The sequence below is a fragment of the Epinephelus fuscoguttatus genome, linkage group LG19, assembly GCF_011397635.1.
Source record: "Epinephelus fuscoguttatus linkage group LG19, E.fuscoguttatus.final_Chr_v1".
Classification (NCBI taxonomy): domain Eukaryota; kingdom Metazoa; phylum Chordata; class Actinopteri; order Perciformes; family Serranidae; genus Epinephelus; species Epinephelus fuscoguttatus.
The window spans coordinates 6496565-6505325 of NC_064770.1; the positions used below are offsets into that span (position 1 = coordinate 6496565).

The window sequence follows — 8761 nt, forward strand, 5'->3', positions numbered from 1 at the left end:
TGGAAAACAACTCCTGAAGGCATGAGAGGGGAGAAGCAGAGAGACAATCTGTTTAGACATGGATTCCGTTTCTTCTTTACCATTCCTCCCAGTGACACACACACACACACACACACACACACACACTGAAAAAAAGAGGCAGAGTGGGAGTTTCGGGCCTCTTTCTGTGCTGTAAAACTTTATAGCGATCTGGGGCCCAGTTGTCATGGTACCCAGTTATACGAGCTTGACCGGGGGTGTGGATAGGAAGGGGGTGGGGGGTACACCATTTGCAGAAGCGTGTGTGTGTGTGTGTGTGTGTGTGTGTGTGTGTGTGTGTGTGTGTGTGTGTGTGTGTGGACAACTCTTCTTCTGTTTATAATTACGGAGAAAGCGGGAGAGAAGATGAATGTGTATAGCTATGTGTTGGGAGAGGGGTGCAAAAAATGGACAAGAAGATGGAGAGGGTGTGTGTGTGTGTGTGTGTGAAAGAGAGAGAGAGAGAGAGAGAGAGAGAGACATATCATTGGACTGTCATTTCATAAAGCAGAAGGTTGCTTTCTCACACACACACACACACACACACACACACACACACACACACACACACACACACACACACACACACACACACACACACACACTAGTTTTACAGCAGGGGCCAGTAAACCAGGACCCTCACTTGGGGAACTTCAACGTCAAAACTGGCCACAGACCAGCCGAGCGAACCGGGACAGACCGACGGACACACGGGGAAACAGCGGAAACAAACTATGAGAGAGACAGAGAGAAAAAGTAAAAAATCACCCTCCATCCCGGAGATCGATCATCGCCGTGCTGCTTGCGTCATCCACCCTCACGCACGGTGAGTCTCTGCTTACTGTACGCATGAGCGGATCTCTCGTTTCAGCCGCATTATTTTCCCATTCACATGTTGTGATCTGCTAACTCTTCAGTCAGGCAGCGTTAAGTGGCCGTTTACAGACAAATCTGACTCATTATGGTGAGGTTAAAGTGGTAGACCAGCCATACTGACAGTGACATGAGATTAGTATTAAAGGCCTATCTGGACACCATATGTGCTCATCCACAGACCGCAGATCAGCCTATTTTTACCCAACATCCATCTGGGCTTCATATGCAGCTAAAACTTCATTTAGCTCAGAGTCGTACAAAAACATGATATAGGTCTACAAGATGGACAGAGAGGGGATTTTGGCAATTTTGTCTTCCGGGAAAACAGCACACAATATCAAGTTTAATCCCGGATTGGTGTTAATGTAATAATTGTTTCAATAATCACATTATGATTAATGGTCCCTTTGAGTTAGAGACAGGAAACTGCATGAATCTGGAAGGATTTTAACCCTGATGTGACTCTTGCTAAATTGACTTTTTTTTTTTTTTTTTTTTTTTTTTATAAATGTGATTGATGACACATTTTAGAAGTAAGCTACAGAAAAAAAGCACAGTCACTGTAAAACAGAGTGGATTTTCATTTGCTCTGATGTGTGATTGGTGCTGACAGAAGCTTTTACACAGCATTAACACTCCTAAAATCTTGTTATGGATTTATGTCATGGAAGTATTGAAGCAGTGGGTATATAAGAGCTCTGTGTAGGATAATACTATTGGGTTTATTAAGGTTTAAAGGAAATTCTAAAAAGAAAAGGATATATATTAATGTTTATATGTACATATGTGTTTAAAAAAGTTATTATTTTTAATTATATATAAATACAATATACATGATTATTTGCAATTATCTTCAGAATTTTCAGCATATAACTTTCCAAAGTAACATTGCACAGGATATAGAGGACTCATTGTGACTGAAGTGACTTCTCTCAAAAGCCTTTGGCCTCACCATAAAGGCAGAAGAAACTGGATCTTAATTAAAGACTTTGTAAGAATGGCAAAAAGTACACATTTAAGAATTGTGTAAAGACGTGTATTTTCTATGCAAGTTTACTGCAGGTTGTATCATGAATTCCTGTTCCTCACTTCAAGAACTGATCAAGTCACAATGACTTTGTGTGATTAGCTGACACCTACTGGCGCATCAGAGAATGTTAACCCACAGCTGCATATGACAGGAGCACTTTTATATTTTTAGTATTATATTTGTGTGTTTGTGTTGTTGGAACCATTACAGTGAACAAGGAAGAGAATGGTGCACTAAAACCAAAAAACAAGTAGCATGTGCTAGCTTATAAATCAGAAGAGGATGGACAGACATGTTTAAGTATGCATCAGCAGTTTATATTGTACCAAAGAGAGGAGGGAGAGCTGGGTGTGTATGTTGTGTCAGGCATTTGACTGTCACATATCAACATTACTAGAGGTCATTTCCATGGTTTGCAACAGGCTACCAGTTTGATAAAACTATGAGAACATGTTTAGTTCTGCTGTCAGAGGCTGAACAGGTATCATTTTTTTGATGGAAGCTTACTTGTTTGCATTTAAATGGATGATTAAATGGATGCATTGAGTAACTGTGATTTAATTGATCTTCACTGACAATTCATTATGTGTTAACTGATCACATAAGCACTAGTGACTTGATCATTTCTTTATAGAATGTAACAGAACATCATGCATTCATGCATTCATTAATTCACCATGAGCATTGCATGCATTGCTGCACCTTTGTGATAAAGTACTTGCAACTTTTCCATTGTGGAGCTCACATGTTTTTCAAGAGCCTCCAAACCGCTTAGCTGACCTCTAGCCAAAAAACATCTTTCATAAGAGCTTTAATAAAATAATTTTGATGTGTGTAGTATGTTGTGTCCAAAAGCAGCAATTTGCATCGATGTGACGTCTTTATACTGCAAGTGTTGGCAGATGCTGCGGCTCCGTGTTTGCAGCGTAGTTATAGATGTGAATGGGGAGGTGTCAGAGAGGAAAAACAGCGCCACTTGGAGGCAGAAATGATACACTGCACCCCATTCCATTCTCAGTGCAGTTATGCACAACACAAGAGCAGTTTGCTTTGATTTTAAAGGCCATCATCATGTACTTATATGGCCCTCCTCTTTGTCTTTTGGAATTTGTTGTCAAATCACGTTTTAAATGCACCAACGTAACAGCGAGTTCCACTCCTGGCCTGTGCAACAGGGGCACGCGTTTACTTTTTAAATCTTGACAGACTGAAAAAGACTGCTTAAATCTACAGGTAAATATATTCATTTACAATATGGACACCTCATTCTGCAATCATGTATATATTGTATTTCAGTGAGACAGTTATTCTAACAACCGTAACAGTTGTGTTAGCGACATAGCCTATTCCGCTTTTTGTGCTTGTAGACATATCCCGATTTTGAACCCCTCAGTGATATCCAACTTTTATTGACAATTTATAGTTTCTGCAAACTGATATGAATTAATCTTTGCATGTAAATGTGCTCATGGCTGTCAGGCTAGTGCTGATATGTGACAATGTTCATACTTTACTTGCAAAAATGGCAGTGTGCGTTAACGTATCATTTATGCTACTGTATTATTGCAGAATTTAAAAAAAGTGTATGACTGAATAATTAATGAGCAATTGTGGACATTGATATTCAAATTGTTCGTTTAGATCCAGAAAAAAGGTCACATAAATGGAGGAGTGAGAAGCAGAGGGGCGTATAGGTAACATTTGGCCAAAGTGGCATTCTACCAATTTTGCAGGACCGAAAAAAAGAAGGCCATACATTGTCCAGACTTTGGATGTTGAGTTGAACTCGTTTTCGCCCTAAATATTACACAAACCCCTTTGATTCTCACCCCTACAAGTTTTACTTTTTTTTATTAGAATGAAGAGATCGCTTGGAGGCGAGGCCGCATGCGCTTTAAACCCGGGGACGGAACACATCAGACAGTTTGTTCTCATAATCTTGAGTGAAAGTAGAATACAAAACCCATAATTGGCTCGGATCTTAATAAGTGAAAGTTTGTAAAACGCGATGCAGACAGTCTTTAATATGTGTGTGCAGCGCGCGGTGCACTTCTGTTGCTGGATCGTGCAGGGAAACACTCACAAATGCGCTGTAGTTTTTCGTCACTAGTACCAGACATTTGAGGGAAAACGTCTTATGTTTAATTTTAGCAGCTCTGAATCATGTTCTTGTGTTTCCATGAGATTAAAACAAACCCCTGCTGCTGCACCAGCCCTCCTTTTGTGAAGGGCAACGACTTGACTTCTCCTGTGATTACAACCTCAACTTTTACCCATGCATTCCTCGGGAACATTAGAATACTTCATAGAGCATCCGCTATCTTGGATCGATGTACAGGCCTAATCGGAGGGGAAATTCCACAGCGGGCTGCTGCATTGAAGTGAACTGTAATTGGATGCAGCTTGGGAGTCGGGCCGCCTCGGCCTCCTGCCCGCGTTCAGGCTCTGAAACAAGCGTGGTTCTCATTTAAAGCGGCGGTGAAATATGGACAGAGTGACTTTTAATGGCGCCTGTAGTCGATTTCCCGTTATAAAGTAAAAAGAAAGGAGGAAAGAGAGAAAGAAAGAAAGCAGCTGTCAGAGCTCGGGGCGTGGTCTGCCCGTGAACCTCAGACTGCCATTGGCCGCCTAACAGGAAGCGTTTCCAGACACAGTCTGTCTCAACCCCCATAATCCCAAACTATGGCCCCCTCCTCCTGGAACATGTTTCCTTAGCAATGTCAGAGCGTAATACACACATAGTGAAGGTGCATCTCCATTTATTCCTTCAACCTCCGCATCCTCCTTGCAACCACAAAACGCATGGTACTCGAATCACGTGCCGCCGCTCAAAAATAATGTCATCTCAGAGTAGGTGTGCGCCTGAGGATGCGCCAGGAGCAGCAGCAGCAGCAACAGAGCGAGCTATAACCCCCGATGTCACCTCAGTGTCAGTCGTCGCCAGGTGGGCACGAGATGCAGCTAGAGCCTCCAACAAGGCATCAGCACCGGATGGAGCAAGGCGCACTAAAAATCGTCCCCGGTTCCAGACGAGCGTAATACACGTGCTCTCAGCATTCCAAAAAAACATCCTCCTCTTTCTCCCCTCACGTCATTCAGGGACCGAGCCGTCAGCTCAGGTCCAGACTGCCGCCTGCAACCGGACATGTGCCCGGTTCCAGCATCCTGGCCGCCGAGCCAACGCCTCATCATCACCACGGTCTTCATGGAGCTTCTCCCTGGTGCGAGCTCGGTTTTGTGACTGGCATCGTTTCACCGTCACAGCTGCGGCAAACCTCTGTTTAAAGTCCACTAGGGCGGCTTTGAACTCCATCACAACCGCATCACAGATGATCTCCATGGAAGTTCTGTCTCACGACCAGCGACCCGTTATCCTCGGGCTTAGTGGATGATGGCAGCCGGTTTATCATCAACACTGAAGAAGAGGCAGGATAAAGAAGAGGTCCTGCTGATGCTCCATGACAGGCGGCAAGAGGAAATAACGGCAAGGATTAACAGTTCCAGTCCAAAAACAGTCGCAGGGACTGCTGCTGCGGCGGCGGAGGAGGAGCGGGCATCACCGGGACCAAAACAAGGTATGTGGGAGAGAATGAGAGGGAAGAGAGGGAGAGAGGATGACAAGATGTGCAGAGGGGGAAAGAAAGACAATGGACATAAATTTGGGAATGATAAAAGCAGAGAGGGAGGATAAAAATCAGATAAATGAAAAAGTGGATGAGAAAGATAAAGAAGAGGGGGGTGAGTGTTGAAAGTGAGCAGAGATGGGAGGGATGGATAAAAGATGAAAGGATTGAAGAAAACAAAGGGGAGGAGACTCAAAAACAGCTGATGGAGGTGGACACTGTGGGCCTATAGCCAGGCATAAATCGGGAAGAAGAAGAAGAAGAAGAAGAAGAAGAAGAAGAAGAAGAAGGAGAAGAGGAGGAGGAGGAAGAAGAAGAAGAAGAAGAAGAAGAAGAAGAAGAAGAAGAAGAAGTAGTAGAAGAAGACGACAGTTGGTGGGGGGTGAGGGGGGGTTGTTGTTTGGTCTGGAGGCAAGACGAGAGGTGACTCCTCTGTCCTTTCCTGTCTGCCTCACACTGTCTTTCTGACTTCCTTTATTCGGTTTTATGGCGGGCTCTTAAAGACAAAGAGAGTCATTTTTTCACCTCTCCCTGAAATGAATTTATTGCTGAGCTGAATTGCCCTCTTCCCGTGTCCAGCAGCCGGACACGAAGGGCCCTCCGGACATAAACCAAACGCACTGGTGTTTGTCTGAGTTCCTCTCGTCTGCTTTGGGCAGAGCAAAGTGAAAGGAAAAATGTTTCGTGCATACGTTTACTTTAAAAAATAGGGTTAAAGTTAGTCTGAATGAAGAATGAAAAAAATAATTAAACTCACTGTGTGTTTGTGTGTGTGTGTGTGTGTGTGTGTTCAGTCCAGAATGATGGTGAACACACACACACACACACACACACACACACACACACACACACACACACGCTTCTGCAAATGGTATACCCCCCACCCCCTTCCACACACAACCTACAAAAGCTCTAAATGCGTTATAACTTTCAATCCGCCTCGATTCAGTGACAAGTTTTATTTTATTTCTTAAAAAATCAAGTTTTATTTGATCGATTGTGGATTTTATTCCTCTGCATAGACAAATCAGACAAATGTCAGCTCTTTCATACTCACTGTGCGCCTGTGCTATGGGCTACAGGGCGGCAGTGTGTTTATTTTCGTCCCACAGTCCTAATCTATTTTTTAGAAATGAAATTAATTTTTTTTCTAAGAGTGTATTTTACAGCTCATTTGCAGTCTCATTTCCGTATACTGTAGTGAAAAAGTTGTAAATCAAGTTTATATTTATAAAAATGTAGCCTATTCTTTGTATTTTTAAAACCCACTTGAGGCTCACAGTTAACACATTTCCCAAGTTGAAGGTAGAGGTGTGTTTTGGATGTTGTTAAAGCTGAGAAGCCTGCACTGAGGAGTGACGAGATACGGTCAGAAGTTGGTGTTAATCCTGCAGTTTATTCGAGTCAGAAAAAGCGAAGCAAAATAATAGTTCTGTTTTGGTGGATAAAAAAGAAGCCCTTGGGTCTACTTTACAGAACAGCGACCACCCCATAATATGCAATAGGCCTACATGTAGACTGGAGAGGTAAAAAAAAAGATTCCAGATAGTGTTTGGTTGTATCTGTCCAGGATAAACGAGGCTTAATACATTGGAAACGAAGCTGAAGTATTGTGGAGGAAAATCCATGATCTTCTCTGCTGCACAGTGTACAGTTATTTATGCATGCTTTAATCTAACCTCAGATCTGCGTGATCTGAGACAGAAAGCAGAGATGCCATGTTGAAATCGTATCTATGCTACTCCGTGGGACGGGAGGGATGTAATCGTAAATTCTGATTATTATTAAACCATAGCTTTCGAGGTAAAATTACCAGAGTCTGTCAAAATACAGAGACACGTAAATTGAGGTCGCTCCTCTGAGCTGTGAGCCTGCGCTGCTCTGTGGGAGCATTTTGTGGAAGATTAAGAGGCCGAAGAATTTCTTGGCTATGGCAACGTGTTATGTGATTCAAATACAGTGAGACATCTCACATACTGTATAGACAAACTGCCTGTCATTTTGAAGTTAATATAACAGTGCGTGGAAATATATCAGCGGGTGACGTCACTTAGAAAGGCTGTGGGGACGTTTTCTGTCGTGACATGCAAAGTTAGCAGGTTTTAATTTTCATTTATTTTATTTGTTACCACCTTCTTGTTGACATTAACAATGCAAATTGCAACACACACACATGTCCACGTTCAAACTGTCTGAAATGAGACACTTTATTATTGATGGCATTACGTTTTGTGGCTTTGTTAAGGTTCTGATATTTATATGGAGGCGTATAGATATTCCTCCGAAGTTGTGGAAGCAGTGGTGACATCCTTTAATGCTGCAACTAGGTTCATTTTCTACACTGTTAATTGGTGCTGTAAAGGTAGGCTAATGGTAGGTAATAATCAAAACTATGACCTGCAAATTTGCAGTAAAATTGAAACATACTCCTTGCTCCATGTGAGCTGAGATAGCGGTACACAAAATGTCGTTCCTTAGTTTACTGTTTTATATGTCATTGCCTATGCTGACGCCTTTCAGAAATCAGCCCTCTTTCGAATACATATGGCTCTAAGTTTCTATCTGAGGAGTCAGTGTCTTGTGTGTGTTTAGGCTTTTGCCGCGTCATATCAGCATACAGAGTTTAATATACAGTGCAACGAATTTTCGGAGCTTCACGGGATGTTCAAGAGCTCGCCGCCGGTGTTTTTAAAACGACATTTCCAAAGTAACAATAGAATGAACAAAATGCTTTAATGAGTCAAACACAAAAATGTATACAATACGATGCTGTAGTTCCAGATTATGAAAATATTATAGCCACTGCTCACACACTACACACTCAGAATTTTCAGCTTCAAAGAAGTTACATTTGCATGGGAAGCGTAGGCTACGTTTGCATTGGAAAAGCACGTGTGAAATAAATGCTCTTTACACACACACACACACACACACACACACACACACACACACACACATATATATATATATATATATATATATATATATATACATATACATATATATATATATATATATATATATATATACATATGAGAAACTACGGAAATTAAAGATAGGCTGCTTGGTAGAAATGTTGGTTCTGTCCATCGCAAATCGGATAATAATTATAACAATTAAACCATAATAATAATAATAATGATAATAATAATAATAATAATAATATAGTACTTTATTACTCTAATTATTACTATTAGTAGCCTATTTTCACTAG

At 41.7% G+C, this 8761-nt stretch overlaps 1 long non-coding RNA gene across 1 annotated transcript in view; it reads left to right on the forward strand.

The window, feature by feature from the left end:
• The first annotated feature begins 1962 nt into the window (after positions 1-1962).
• Positions 1963-8761, forward strand: part of LOC125879344 (uncharacterized) — an 11734-nt gene continuing 4935 nt past the window's right edge. The window contains exon 1 of the long non-coding RNA XR_007447858.1: positions 1963-5499. This is a non-coding gene — a long non-coding RNA (uncharacterized LOC125879344). The remainder of the gene's footprint in view (positions 5500-8761) is intronic.